The sequence below is a fragment of the Cryptomeria japonica genome, unplaced genomic scaffold (assembly GCF_030272615.1).
Source record: "Cryptomeria japonica unplaced genomic scaffold, Sugi_1.0 HiC_scaffold_133, whole genome shotgun sequence".
Lineage (NCBI taxonomy): Eukaryota > Viridiplantae > Streptophyta > Pinopsida > Cupressales > Cupressaceae > Cryptomeria > Cryptomeria japonica.
Window position 1 is genome coordinate 190,001 of NW_026728955.1, and position 14,375 is coordinate 204,375.

Sequence of the window (14,375 nt, forward strand, 5' to 3'; positions counted from 1 at the left end):
TCACAGGAGCCTGGGAAGAACATCCCGTACGGAACCCTTTACCCGAAAACATCCGAACCGCACATGCTCGCGACAGTCCTGCCGTTAGAGAATGCACCGTGCACGCGACCGAGTAAGGCCACTCAGAGACATCCATTTCCCAGGTATATGCCCCCTACGCACTTTTGGTGGCGCAACTCGCACGAACAGTCCCACCTCGACCCCGTAAACAAGCTTTTTTGCCTCGAAGAGTTCGTCGGAGACGAAGAAGCAACCTTCAGTGCAAACGTAGCACTCTTTTGTGCAACCGCCCAAACAACGCCCCCTCTACCCTCTGTCGAAACACTCGGCATTGCTGCTCCCTAAGGTGAGCTTCTCCTCATAGGCAATTCCGCTCTTATCCGGTCACGTTTGTGTGCCCGAATTTCGCAAGGCAACCTCCATGGGACATGGAAAAGACTCGAGAAGAGAGCTCGCTCACGGGAGAGAGAAGCCAAGGAGACCACGAGAGTGCTGAGAGTGGGACAGCGCTGAATAGGCGGGAGAAGCCTGCGCGTATAAACGGAGATATATATCCAATTGCAACGAAGGAACGTGCCAAAGATCGAGAACAATGGCAGAAATGCTAGTAACGTGCACTTCGGGACCAACGCATCACCGGAAGACAACCGCCAAACATCGAAAGAGTCGCGATGCTCCGCAACCTACGTGCAAAGCGGTCGCACACCGGGTAAGGGAGTGAGAGCCCCAAACATAGCTGGGCGAGGCGCTCACTCCGCTCTTTAATATCTCGTTAATACCGCCAAGGAAATGGCACAAGCACACACACACAAGCATCCTCGGAAGAGGACAGTTCGAGTGACAGGTCAAATCCAAGAGTTCCGAAGACTACCTCCAGGAACAATCGGGAACAAGACCGATTACAAGTCGTCGAGTCTGTTACTGGGCGAACACGAGATGCGCACAGGAAATCGATCAGCCCTCACAATGGCCCAAGGCCAGAGATCGGACTGCTACGATTTACCCCAACAATCATCGTGCCACTCTTCGCAGAGAGGTGATAGACGCCAACGAGCCCGCGCATAGAAATCGAGGTGTAAAAAGGGCGTTGAAGGCAGGAAGCCTGGACGAAAGAGGCTACGAGGTCACCTCGAAGCGGTCTAAGAATCGGGCGCACTTGGGGCGACTACCAGTGCCAACCCCTTATCCCGCGGTGCGTCCGACACACAGAAATTTCCAAGGCGGCCAAGGAGCCTCCCCGCATAGCAATCGGGGTGTGAGGTTACGGATGCAGCATTGATAGCAATCGAGGTGTGAGGCGAAGGATGCAGAAGTGAGAGCCGAGGGATGTAGCAGAGATAGCAATCGGGGTGTGTGATGCAGAAGAGATAGCAATCGAGGTGTGCGGTGGGAAGGGCCCAGCAGCCAGAATGCATGAAGCGACGGATGAAGCAGTGATGACAACCGGGCTGTGAGGAGAGGAGGGATGCAGCCAAGAAAGCAATCAGGGCTCGAGGCAAGGGATGCATCAAGGATAGCAATCATGTTGTGAGGCGAGATTCCAAAGGCTAAACGTGAGAGGCTGCAGGGTCGACTCAGAGAGGTCTATGCATGTGAGAGGCTGAAAGCAAGGTCGACTCGGAGCGGTCTATGCATCGGGCGCGCTTGGGGCGACTACCAGTGCCAACCCCTTATCCCGCGACGCGTCCGACAAAGAGAACGTTCCAAGGCGGCAGAGGAGGTTACCAGCCGAAGGATGCAGTAGCAATAACAGGTATAGTTCCGCGGCGGCCGAGAAGACTCACTGCATAGGAATCGGGATGCGAGGCGAGGGATGCGGCGGGAAGGCCCCGACGGCTAAACGGAAGAGGCTGCAGGGCCGCCTCGGAATGGTCCAAGCATCGGATGCGATTGGGACGACTACCAGTGCCAACCCCTTATCCCGCGATGCGTCCGATACACAGATAGTTCCAAGGCGGCCGAGGAGCCTCACCGCATATCAATCGGGGTGCGAGGCGAGGGATGGGGCGGGAAGGCCCCAACGGCTAGACGGAAGAGGCTTCAGGGCCACCTCGGAATGGTCCAAGCATCGGACGCGCTTGGGGCGACTGCCAGTGCCAACCCCTTATCCCGCGATGCGTCCGATACACAGATGGTTCCAAGGCGGCCGAGGAGCCTCACCGCATAGCAATCGGGGGTGCGAGGCGAGGGATGGGGCGGGAAGGCCCCAACGGCTAGACGGAAGAGGCTTCAGGGCCGCCTAGGAATGGTCCAAGCATCGGACACGCTTGGGGCGACTACCAGTGACAGCCCCCTATCCCGCGATGCGTCCGATACGAAGATGGTTCCAAGGCGGCCGAGGAGCCTCACCGCATAGCAATCGGGGTGCGAGGTGGGGGATGCGGCGAGATGGCCCCAACGGCTAGACGGAAGAGGCCACAGGGCCGCGTCGGAATAGTCCAAGCATCGGACGCGCTTGGGGCGACTACCAGTGACAACCCCTTATCCCGCGATGCGTCCGATACGAAGATAGTTCCAAGGCGGCCGAGGAGCCTCACCGCATAGCAATCGGGGTGCGAGGTGGGGGATGCGGCGAGATGGCCCCAACGGCTAGACGGAAGAGGCTGCAGGGCCGCCTCGGAATAGTCCAAGCATCGGACGCGCTTGGGGCCACTACCAGTGACAACCCCTTATCCCGCGATGCGTCCGATACGAAGATAGTTCCAAGGCGGCCGAAGAGCCTCACCGCATAGCAATCGGGGTGCGAGGTGGGGGATGCGGCGAGATGGCCCCAACGGCTAGACGGAAGAGGCCACAGGGCCGCCTCGGAATAGTCCAAGCATCGGACGCGCTTGGGGCGACTACCAGTGACAACCCCTTATCCCGCGATGCGTCCGATACGAAGATAGTTCCCAGGCGGCCGAGGAGCCTCACCGCATAGCAATCGGGGTGCGAGGCGAGGGATGCGGCGAGATGGCCCCAAAGGCTAGACGGAAGAGGCTGCAGGGCTGCCTCGGAATAGTCCAAGCATCGGACGCGCTTGGGGCGACTACCACTGCCAACCCCTTATCCCGCGATGCGTCCGATACACAGATAGTTCCGAGGCGGCCGAGGAGGTGGGGGATGCAGCGAGATGGCCCCAACGGCTAGACGGAAGAGGCTGCAGGGCCGCCTCGGAATAGTCCAAGCATCGGACGCGCTTGGGGCGACTACCAGTGACAACCCCTTATCCCGCGATGCGTCCGATACACAGATAGTTCCGAGGCGGCCAAGGAGCCTCACCGCATAGCAATCGTGGTGCGAGGTGGGGGATGCGGCGAGATGGCCCCAACGGCTAGACGGAAGAGGCTGCAGGGCCGCCTCGGAATGGTCCAAGCATCGGATGCGCTTGGGGCGACTACCACTGCCAACCCCTTATCCCGCGATGCGTCCGATACACAGATAGTTCCAAGGCGGCCGAGGAGCCTCACAGCATAGCAATCAGGGTGCGAGGCGAGGGATGCGGCGAGAAAGCCCCAACGGCTAGAGGGAAGAGGCTTCAGGTCCGCCTCGGAATGGTCCAAGCATCGGACGCGCTTGGGGCGACTACCAGTGACAACCCCTTATCCCGCGACGCGTCCGATACACAGATAGTTCCAAGGCGGCCGAGGAGCCTCACCGCATAGCAATCGGGGTGCGAGGCGAGGGATGCGGCGAGAAGGACCCAACGGCTACACGGAAGAGGCTTCGGGGCCGCCTCGGAATGGTCCAAGCATCGGACGCGCTTGGGGCGACTACCAGTGACAACCCCTTATCCCGCGACGCGTCCGATACACAGATAGTTCCAAGGCGGCCGAGGAGCCTCACCGCATAGCAATCGGGGTGCGAGGCGAGGGATGCGGCGAGAAGGACCCAACGGCTACACGGAAGAGGCTTCGGGGCCGCCTCGGAATGGTCCAAGCATCGGACGCGCTTGGGGCGACTACCAGTGACAACCCCTTATCCCGCGACGCGTCCGATACACAGATAGTTCCAAGGCGGCCGAGGAGCCTCACCGCATAGCAATCGGGGTGCGAGGCGAGGGATGCGGCGAGAAGGACCCAACGGCTAGACGGAAGAGGCTTCGGGTCCGCCTCGGAATGGTCCAAGCATCGGACGCGCTTGGGGCGACTACCAGTGACAACCCCTTATCCCGCGACGCGTCCGATACACAGATAGTTCCAAGGCGGCCGAGGAGCCTCACCGCATAGCAATCGGGGTGCGAGGCGAGGGATGCGGCGAGAAGGACCCAACGGCTAGACGGAAGAGGCTTCGGGTCCGCCTCGGAATGGTCCAAGCATCGGACGCGCTTGGGGCGACTACCAGTGACAACCCCTTATCCCGCGACGCGTCCGATACACAGATAGTTCCAAGGCGGCCGAGGAGCCTCACCGCATAGCAATCGGGGTGCGAGGCGAGGGATGCGGCGAGAAGGACCCAACGGCTAGACGGAAGAGGCTTCGGGTCCGCCTCGGAATGGTCCAAGCATCGGACGCGCTTGGGGCGACTACCAGTGACAACCCCTTATCCCGCGACGCGTCCGATACACAGATAGTTCCGAGGCGGCCGAGGAGCCTCACCGCATAGCAATCGGGGTGCGAGGCGAAGGATGCGGCGAGAAGGACCCAACGGCTAGACGGAAGAGGCTTCGGGTCCGCCTCGGAATGGTCCAAGCATCGGACGCGCTTGGGGCGACTACCAGTGACAACCCCTTATCCCGCGACGCGTCCGATACACAGATAGTTCCAAGGCGGCCGAGGAGCCTCACCGCATAGCAATCGGGGTGCGAGGCGAGGGATGCGGCGAGAAGGACCCAACGGCTAGACGGAAGAGGCTTCAGGGCCGCCTCGGAATGGTCCAAGCATCGAACGCGCTTGGGGCGACTACCAGTGACAACCCCTTATCCCGCGACGCGTCCGATACACAGATAGTTCCGAGGCGGCCGAGGAGCCTCACCGCATAGCAATCGGGGTGCGAGGCGAGGGATGCGGCGAGAAGGACCCAACGGCTAGACGGAAGAGGCTTCAGGGCCGCCTCGGAATGGTCCAAGCATCGGACGCGCTTGGGGCGACTACCAGTGACAACCCCTTATCCCGCGACGCGTCCGATACACAGATAGTTCCGAGGCGGCCGAGGAGCCTCACCGCATAGCAATCGGGGTGCGAGGCGAGGGATGCGGCGAGAAGGACCCAACGGCTAGACGGAAGAGGCTTCAGGGCCGCCTCGGAATGGTCCAAGCATCGGACGCGCTTGGGGCGACTACCAATGACAACCCCTTATCCCGCGACGCGTCCGATACACAGATAGTTCCGAGGCGGCCGAGGAGCCTCACCGCATAGCAATCGGGGTGCGAGGCGAGGGATGCGGCGAGAAGGACCCAACGGCTAGACGGAAGAGGCTTCAGGGCCGCCTCGGAATGGTCCAAGCATCGGACGCGCTTGGGGCGACTACCAGTGACAACCCCTTATCCCGCGACGCGTCCGATACACAGATAGTTCCGAGGCGGCCGAGGAGCCTCACCGCATAGCAATCGGGGTGCAAGGCGAGGGATGCGGCGAGAAGGACCCAACGGCTAGACGGAAGAGGCTTCAGGGCCGCCTCGGAATGGTCCAAGCATCGGACGCGCTTGGGGCGACTACCAGTGACAACCCCTTATCCCGCGACGCGTCCGATACACAGATAGTTCCGAGGCGGCCGAGGAGCCTCACCGCATAGCAATCGGGGTGCGAGGCGAGGGATGCGGCGAGAAGGACCCAACGGCTAGACGGAAGAGGCTTCAGGGCCGCCTCGGAATGGTCCAAGCATCGGACGCGCTTGGGGCGACTACCGTTGCCAACCCCTTATCCCGCGATGCGTCTGATACACAGATAGTTCCGAGGCGGCCGAGGAGCCTCACCGCATAGCAATCGGGTTGCGAGGCAGATTATTGGGAAGGGAACCCCCTGGGATGCGGCTCAAGCAGTGCCCAAAGGGACTGGAATGCGGAATCACATCGAGAGACCCAAATGCTATACGAGGGCTCAAATCGAATTATCGATTTGGCCACGACATGGACGCATCGGAACGACTACCTTTGCCGAACCACTCGCAATTGCATCCATACCGAAACCAATAGACATTTCCGTTAGAGCCCTCGCATAGCATTCGGGAATCTCGCATGCCCCTCTAAATCGACCAATGCTGGCGCTCAATGAAAATCCGAGCGCTACCACCGTTCGAGCGCCAGCATTGGTCGAGTTAGAGGGGCACGGGGGAGAATGCTCCAGTCAACACCTCCCCTATATAAGTTATTTGTCCGATTCTCGCACAACCGTAGTCTGCCTCGTCGAATCAAACAACGGTCCCAGATTCCGACTTCCGTTCCGTAGAGACCCAAAAGCTAGATGGAGGCTCGCAAGAAAGAGAGTCGGCGCATAGCAATCGGGTTTCTCGAACGTTTAGGGACCGAGCTCACTTGCGGATAGGGCAAAATCCGCCAAGCAACCCAAAAGCTAGACGGGGGCTCGAATCGAATCGCCTAGGCGGCCACAACAACGACGTGTTGGATCGACTACCAGTGCCAAACCATTCAGCAAGACTAGTCTGTGTCGAGGCCGGATAGAGATTCTCAGAGAGCGCCCGCATAGCATTTAGGAGACCTGCCGCGTCCCTCACACTCGACAAATGGTGGTGCACGTTTATAAATCCGAGCGATCCCAACCCTTTCAAGCACCAACATCGGTCGAGATAGAGGGGCACGGAGGGGGCTGCGTGAGACAACACAGTCCCCTATATAAGTTATTTGTCCGATTCTCACACATCCGAAGAATGGTCATCAAATCGGACAACAGCCCAAACTTCCGACTTCCGTCCCAGAAAGCCCAAGAGCTATCTAAAACGTTCATGGCCGGAACTCGATCGCGGCTATACCAGTCCGCCAAGCAACCCAAAAGCTAGACTGGAGCTCTAGTCGAATCACCTCTGTGGCCATTGCAAGGACGTGTTGGAGCGACTACCATTGCCGAACCATTCCGCAGGTCGAGTCCATACCAAGGCCGCATAGAGATTCACGATGAGCTCCTGCATAGCAATCAGGAGACTTGCCGTGTCCATCACAATCGATAAATCCTGGTGCAAGATTTTTGCATCCGAGCGCTCCAACCAGTCGAGCACCAGCATCAATCGACATAAACGGGCACGGGGGGAGGATGCTCGAGAACACTACCTCCCCTATATAAGTTATTTGTCCGATTCTCAAGCAGCCGAAGTCTGGTCATCGAATCGGGTCAAAGACCACAACTTCCGACTTTACCCACAATGCAAGTCATCGAATCGAACATCGGCCCCCGAGTCGGACTCCATGCGTATGTCAGGTCATCGGACCCAAATTCCGCCTTCCTGCGCATGGCGGGCCATCAATATCAACTCGGTCATCGGACCCAAACTCCGCCTTTTTGCGTATGGCACGCCTTCAAATCGGTCATCGGACCCAAATTCCGCCTTCCTGTGCATGGCGGGCCATCAACATCAACTCGGTCATCGGACCCAAATTCCGCCTTTCTGCGCATGGCACGCCATCAACTCGGTCATCGGACCCAAATTCCGCCTTCCTGCGCATGGCAGGTCATCGGACACAAATTCAGACCTCGCCAATATGCCTACGTATCGAATCGGTCATCGGACCCAACTTCCGACTTCATCCATACTGTAGGGTCTTTGAGGTTGGCGCGGTGCGCTCAACCCAGGGAGTCGACCCATCGAAGCATACACCTCCCCTATATAAGCTATTTGTCCGATTCCCACACCTGTGTAGTTTGCACCTCTGACCAGGACATCGACCCCAACTTCCGAACTCGACTGCAACGACGGCACCAGCGCCTTGGTGCGCACCTTGCGACGCACAGTCCCAACATTCGCCTTCCTGCACATGGCAGGTCATCGGACCCAAATTCCGACCTCGCGAGTATGCCTACATATCGAATCGGTCATCGGACCCAACTTCCGACTTCATCCATACCGTAGGGTCTTTGAGGTTGGCGCGGTGCGCTCAACCCGGGGAGTCGACCCAACGAAGCATACACCTCCCCTATATAAGCTATTTGTCCGATTCCCACACCTGTGTAGTTTGCACCTCCGATCAAGACATCGACCCCAACTTCCGAACTCGCCTCCAACGACCGAACCAGCGCCTTGGTGCGCACCTTGCAACGCACAGTGCCAACATTCGCCTTCCTGCACGTGGCAGGTCATCGGACCCAAATTCCGACCTCGCGAGTATGCCTACATATCGAATCGGTCATCGGACCCAACTTCCGACTTCATCCATACCGTAGGGTCTTTGAGGTTGGCGCGGTGCGCTCAACCCGGGGAGTCGACCCAACGAAGCATACACCTCCCCTATATAAGCTATTTGTCCGATTCCCACACCTGTGTAGCTTGCACCTCCGATCAGGACATCGACCCCAACTTCCGAACTCGACTAAAAAGACCGCACCAGCGCCTTGGTGTGCACCTTGCAACGCACAGTGTCAACATTCGCCTTCCTGCACATGGCAGGTCATCGGACCCAAATTCCGACCTCATGAGCATACCTACTAATCGAATCGGTCATCGGACCCAACTTCCGACTTCATCCATACCGTAGGGTCTTTGAGGTTGGCGCGGTGCGCTCAACCTGGGGAGTCGACCCATCGAAGCATACACCTCCCCTATATAAGCTATTTGTCCGATTCCGACACCTGTGTAGTTTGCACCTCCGCTCAGGACATCGACCCCAACTTCCGAACTCGCCTGCAACGACCGAACCAGCGCCTTGGTGCGCACCAAAAGTGCGCACTTTTGGAGGGCACTTTTGTGCGCTCCAAAGGTGCGCACTTTTGGAGGGCACTTTTCTGCGCTCCAAAGGTGCGCACTTTTGGAGGGCACTTTTTGGAGGGCACTTTTCTGCGCTCCAAAGGTGCGCACTTTTGGAGGGCACTTTTTGGAGGGCACTTTTCTGCGCTCCAAAGGTGCGCACTTTTGGAGGGCACTTTTTGGAGGGCACTTTTCTGCGCTCCAAAGGTGCGCACTTTTGGAGGGCACTTTTTGGAGGGCACTTTTCTGCGCTCCAAAGGTGCGCACTTTTGGAGGGCACTTTTTGGAGGGCACTTTTCTGCGCTCCAAAGGTGCGCACTTTTGGAGGGCACTTTTTGGAGGGCACTTTTCTGCGCTCCAAAGGTGCGCACTTTTGGAGGGCACTTTTTGGAGGGCACTTTTCTGCGCTCCAAAGGTGCGCACTTTTGGAGGGCACTTTTTGGAGGGCACTTTTCTGCGCTCCAAAGGTGCGCACTTTTGGAGGGCACTTTTTGGAGGGCACTTTTCTGCGCTCCAAAGGTGCGCACTTTTGGAGGGCACTTTTGTGCACTCCAAAGGTGCGCACTTTTGGAGGGCACTTTTCCTGTGCTCCAAAGGTGCACACCTAGGTGAGCACCTTCGACCACACCTTGTAGCACACCAAACTCTGACTTTCGACTTCATCCGCAATGCAGGGTCTTTGAGGTTGGCGCAATGCGCACAACCAGGGGAGTCGACCCATCAAACCCAACACCTCCCCTATATAAGCTATTTGTCTGATTCTCATACATGCGTAGCCTGCAGGAGCAATTAGGACATCGACCCCAACTTTCGGCTTCTAAACGAAAACAAGGTCTTTGAGGTTGGTGTAATGCGAACAACTAGGGGAGTCAACCCATCAAACCCAACACCTCCCCTATATAAGCTATTTGTCTGATTCTCATACATGTGTAGTCTACAGGAGCAATTAGGACATCGACCCCAACTTTTGACTTCTTAACGAAAACAAGGTCTTTGAGGTTGACGTAATGCGCACAACCAGGGGAGTCGACCCATCAAACCCAACACCTCCCCTATATAAGCTATTTGTCCGATTCTCATACATGTGTAGCCTGCAGGAGCCATTAGGACATTGACCCCAACTTTTGACTTCTTAACGAAAACAAGGTCTTTGAGGTTGGCGTAATGCGCACAACCAAGGGAGTTGACCCATCAAACCCAACACCTCCCCTATATAAGCTATTTGTCTGATTCTCATACATGTGTAGCCTGCAACAACGATTAGGACATCCACCCCAACTTCTGAATTCGTCTGCGTTGACCGCACCAAAGGTGCACGCCTTGGTGCTCACCAAAATCCGACTTCCGACTTCTTCTGCTATGCGGGGTCTTTGAGGTTGGCGCAGTGCGCACAACCAGGGGAGTCAACCCACCGAATGCAACACCTCCCCTATATAAGCTATTTGTCTGATTCTCATACATGCGTAGACTGCAGCAATGATTAGGACATCCACCCCAACTTTTGACTTCTTAAACAAGACAGGGTCTTTGAAGTTGGTGCAGTGCACACAACCAGGGGAGTCGACCCATCAAACGCAACACCTCCCCTATATAAAGCTATTTGTCCGATTCTCATACGTGTAGTCTGCAGCAGCGATTAGGACATCGACCCCAACTTCCGAATTCGTTTGCATTGACCGCACCAAAGGTGCACGCCTTGGTGTGCACCCTGGAGTGCACTTTGGTGCTCACCTCGGTGCACACTTTGGTGTGCACCTCGGTGTGCACCAAAGGTGCGCACCTTGGAGCGCACCAAAGGTGTACACTTTGGAGCGCACCACATAGGGTCTTTGAGAGGTTGGCGCAGTGCGCACACCAAGGTGGGTGTTGAGGTGCGTGCCGAGGTGGGTGGGTGCTAGGGTGCGCTCCATGGTGGGTGCCAGGGTGGGTGCGTGCTAGGGTGGATTCCAAAGAGGGTCATAGGGTGGGTGCCAAGGTGGGTTGGTGATATAGTGGGTTCAAAGGTGGGTACTAGGGTGGGTTCCAAGGTGGGTCACAAGTTGGGTGCCAGGATGCGTGGGTGTTAGGTTGGGTGCCAAGGTGGGCTCCTGCGTGGGTGGGTGCTAGGGTGGGTTTCAAGGTGGACGCGAGGGCGGGTGCCAAGGTGGGTAACAAGTTGGGTGTTAGGATGGGTGAGTGCTAGAGTGGGTGCCAAGGTGGGTGGGTGCTAAGGTGGATGCCAAGGTGGTTCACAGGGTGGGTGGGTTCTAGGGTGAGTTCCAAGGTGGGTCACAGGTTCAGTGCTAGGGTGGGTGTCAAGGCGGGTGTCGAGGTGCCTGGGTGCTAGGGTGTGGATGCCAATGTGGGTCATAGGGTGGGTACTAGGGTGGGCTGCAATGTGGGTGCCAAGGTGGGTAACATGCTCGGTGGGTTCTAAATTGGGTGCCAGGGTGGGTGTGCACCCACCTTGCCCGAGGTGGGTGCCAAGGTGCCAGTGTGGGTGGGTGCTAAGGTGGATGCCAAGGTGGGTGAGAAGGTGGGTGATAGGTTGAGTGGTAGGATGGGTGGGTGCCAAGATGGGTCACAGGGTGGGTGCAAGGGTGGGTAGGTGCTAGGGTTGGTGTCAGGGTGGGTGGGTGCTAGGTTGGGTTCCAAGGTGGGTGCGAGGGTGAGTGTCAAGGTGGGTCACAGGTTAGGTGCTAGGATGGGTGAGTGCTAGGGTGCAAAGGTGCCAGGGTGGGTGCTAGGATGGGTCGATGCTAGGGTGAGTGGCAAGGTGGGTCCACAAGTGTCAAGGTGGGTGCCGAGGTGGGTGCCAAGTCGGCGACTGCTATGGTGGATGCCAAGGTGGGTCACGGGGTGGGTGCCAAGTTGCTAGGTTGGGTTCCAAGGTGGGTGCCAACGTGGGTGCTAGGGTGCGTGGGTTAAAGGGTGTGTCACAACGTGGGTGCCAGGATGGGTGCGCACCCACACTGGCCAAGACGGGTGCGGGTGCAAGGTTGGGTTCCAAGCCCGGTCACAGGCTGGGTGCTAGGATGGGTGGGTGCCAAGGTGGGCACCAGGGTGGGTGCACCCACCCTGGCCAAGGTGGGTCACGGGGTGGGTCCTAGGGTGGGTAACGGGGTGGGTACTAAGGTGCGTGCCAAGGTGGGTCATAGGGTGGGTGCCAAGGTGGGCACCAGGGTGGGTGTGCACCAACCCTAGCCAGGGTAGGTCACGGGGTGGTTGTCGGGGTGGGCGTCAAGGAGCCAAGGTGGGTGGCAAGTAGCCAAGTTGCGTGCCAAGGTGGGTGTCGGGGTGGGTGCCAAGGATCCAAGGTGGGTGCCAAGGAACCAAGGTGGGTGTCTGGGTGGGTGCCGAGGTGGGAGCCAGGGTGGGTCCCAAGGTGAGTGCAAAGGTGGGTGCCAGGGTCAAGGTGAGTGCCAATGTGGGTTCCAAGGTGCCAGGGTCAGGGTGAGTGCCAATGTGGGTTCAAAGGTGCTAAGTTGGGTGCGAGGTTGGGTGCGAGGGTGGGTGGGTGCCAAGGTGTGCTAGGTGGAAGCCCGGGTGGGTCGGCATCCCATGGGTGTCGAGTTGGGTGCCTGATGGGTGCTTCTTGTCAAGTTTTAGTCGTCGGGACTCATTTCGAGCCTTAGAGGTCGTTTCTTGTCCGGTTGCCCTGTCTTCGACCTGGGAACCCAATTTTGGTCCTCGGGTCCCATTTTTTTTTGTCTCGCATCCCACTTTTGGCCTGTGGCCTTTTCGGGGTCGATTCTCGTTTTGGGCATCAGAGCATGTTTCTTCTCCTAAAACCCAATATTTGTTTATTAAGTCTCGGAACACATTTTTGTTCTCGTGGACCCATCATGGGTCTTGGAACGCATTTGTGGTCCTTGGGTCCCATTTTGCATCCCGAAACTTGTGTTTTGGTGCTTGATCCCTATTTTGGGTGCCCACCTTGCACCAAGTGCGCACCCGGGGCAAACCGAGCGCCTTGGTGCACCGGGGCAAGATCGAGCGTGCACCCGAGGCGCCCCGAACATGCACCAAGGTGCACTCGGCCCACATGTGAGCGCAGGTCGTTGCGCCCGAGGTGGTGTGTGGGCACCGCGTTGCAGACGGGACACTGCACGCACACGACGCCCCCTCCAGGTGCACGCACGTAGGCCGGGCCGGGTGCACACCCGACGCCCTAGCAAGGTGCGCGCACCCGGGCAGGGCTCACACTTGGCGAACGGGGCGCACTTCGCGAGGGAGGGTGTGCACCTCGACGGGGGTGGGTGGCCGGGGTGGATTCGCACGTGGGTCGCGGTTTGCTAAGTACACACTGCGACAAGCTCATAACGGGTGCGATCATACCAGCGTTAGTGCACCGGATCCCATCAGAACTCCGCAGTTAAGCGCGCTTGGGCCGGAGTAGTACTGGGATGGGTGACCTCCCGGGAAGTCCCGGTGTTGCACCCTTTTTTAGTTTTTCGCCGGGCGTCGCAATGCTATTTGAATAAACCTTTTGCCCGTTTGCGTTCTCGTCGGGGCCGGGCCGGGCCGGGGTGCGCTGCCCGCACTACCGCGCGCGCGGGGGCGACACCGAGCGCGCACCCGAGGCGCCCCGAGCACACAGGCCACGGTGCAACCCGGGCGTTGTGCGCGCACCCCGGTGCGCCCGAGGTGCTGCGCGCGCACCCAGGTGAAATCGGTGTGCACCTCGGCCAGTGCGCGCTCGGTCGAGTCGCGCACGTTGGCCAAGGTGCACGGTGATGTTTCTTACTCTAAGGTTCCGCACCAGACGCCCGGGACAGGTGAGCGAAGCTGGGCGGGGCCGGGTGCGCGGCCGGGGCAGGTGCACGCAGCTGGAGAGAGCTTTGGAGCACACTTCGGAGCGCACCAATGATGCGCTCCATTCAAAAGTTTCCTGAAAAGGCAAAAAAAGTTGAGATTATAGAATTTCCCACTTGAGAGATTGTAAAAAAAAAAAATTTAAAATGAAGGAAACGCGGGTGCCAAGGTGTGCGCAGCCCAGCCAAGGTGTGCGCACCAAGGCGCCCACCCTGGCGAAGGTGCACGCAAGGTGCGCACCCGAGGCAAACCGGACAATTAACCCAACTTTCGACTTCGCGCGCACCTTGGAGCGCACTTCGGAGCGCTCCTTGGTGCGCACCAATCTTGGGCACCTCGGAGTGCACCATGGCGCCCACCAAGGTGCGCACCCGGGGCAAACCGAGCTCCGACTTCGTGCGCACCTTGGAGCGCACGAAAGGTGCGCACCATGGCGCCCACCAAGGTGCGCAGCCCAGCCAAGGCGTGCGCATCAAGGTGCGCACCCTGGCGAAGGTGCGCACCCGGGGCAAACCGAGCTCCGACTTCGTGCGCACCTTGGAGCGCACAAAAGGTGCGCAACCCAGCCAAGGTGTGCGCACCCCGGTCAAACCGAGCTCCGAATCGTGCGCACCAGAGGTGCACGCCATCGTGCGCACCTTGGAGCACACTTCGGAGCCCTCCTTGGTGCGCGCCGATGTTGCGCACCTCGGAGCGCACCCGGGGAAAACAATGCAATTAACCCGACTTTCGACTTCGTGGGCACCTCGGAG

At 58.6% G+C, this 14,375-nt stretch overlaps 1 non-coding gene across 1 annotated transcript; it reads left to right on the plus strand.

Moving 5' to 3' along the window:
* Window positions 1–13,132: 13,132 nt before the first annotated feature.
* LOC131866172 (5S ribosomal RNA) lies at window positions 13,133–13,251 on the plus strand. The gene has a single exon (XR_009364803.1). It is a non-coding gene; the product is annotated as a 5S ribosomal RNA (ribosomal RNA).
* The last annotated feature ends 1,124 nt before the right edge of the window (window positions 13,252–14,375 follow it).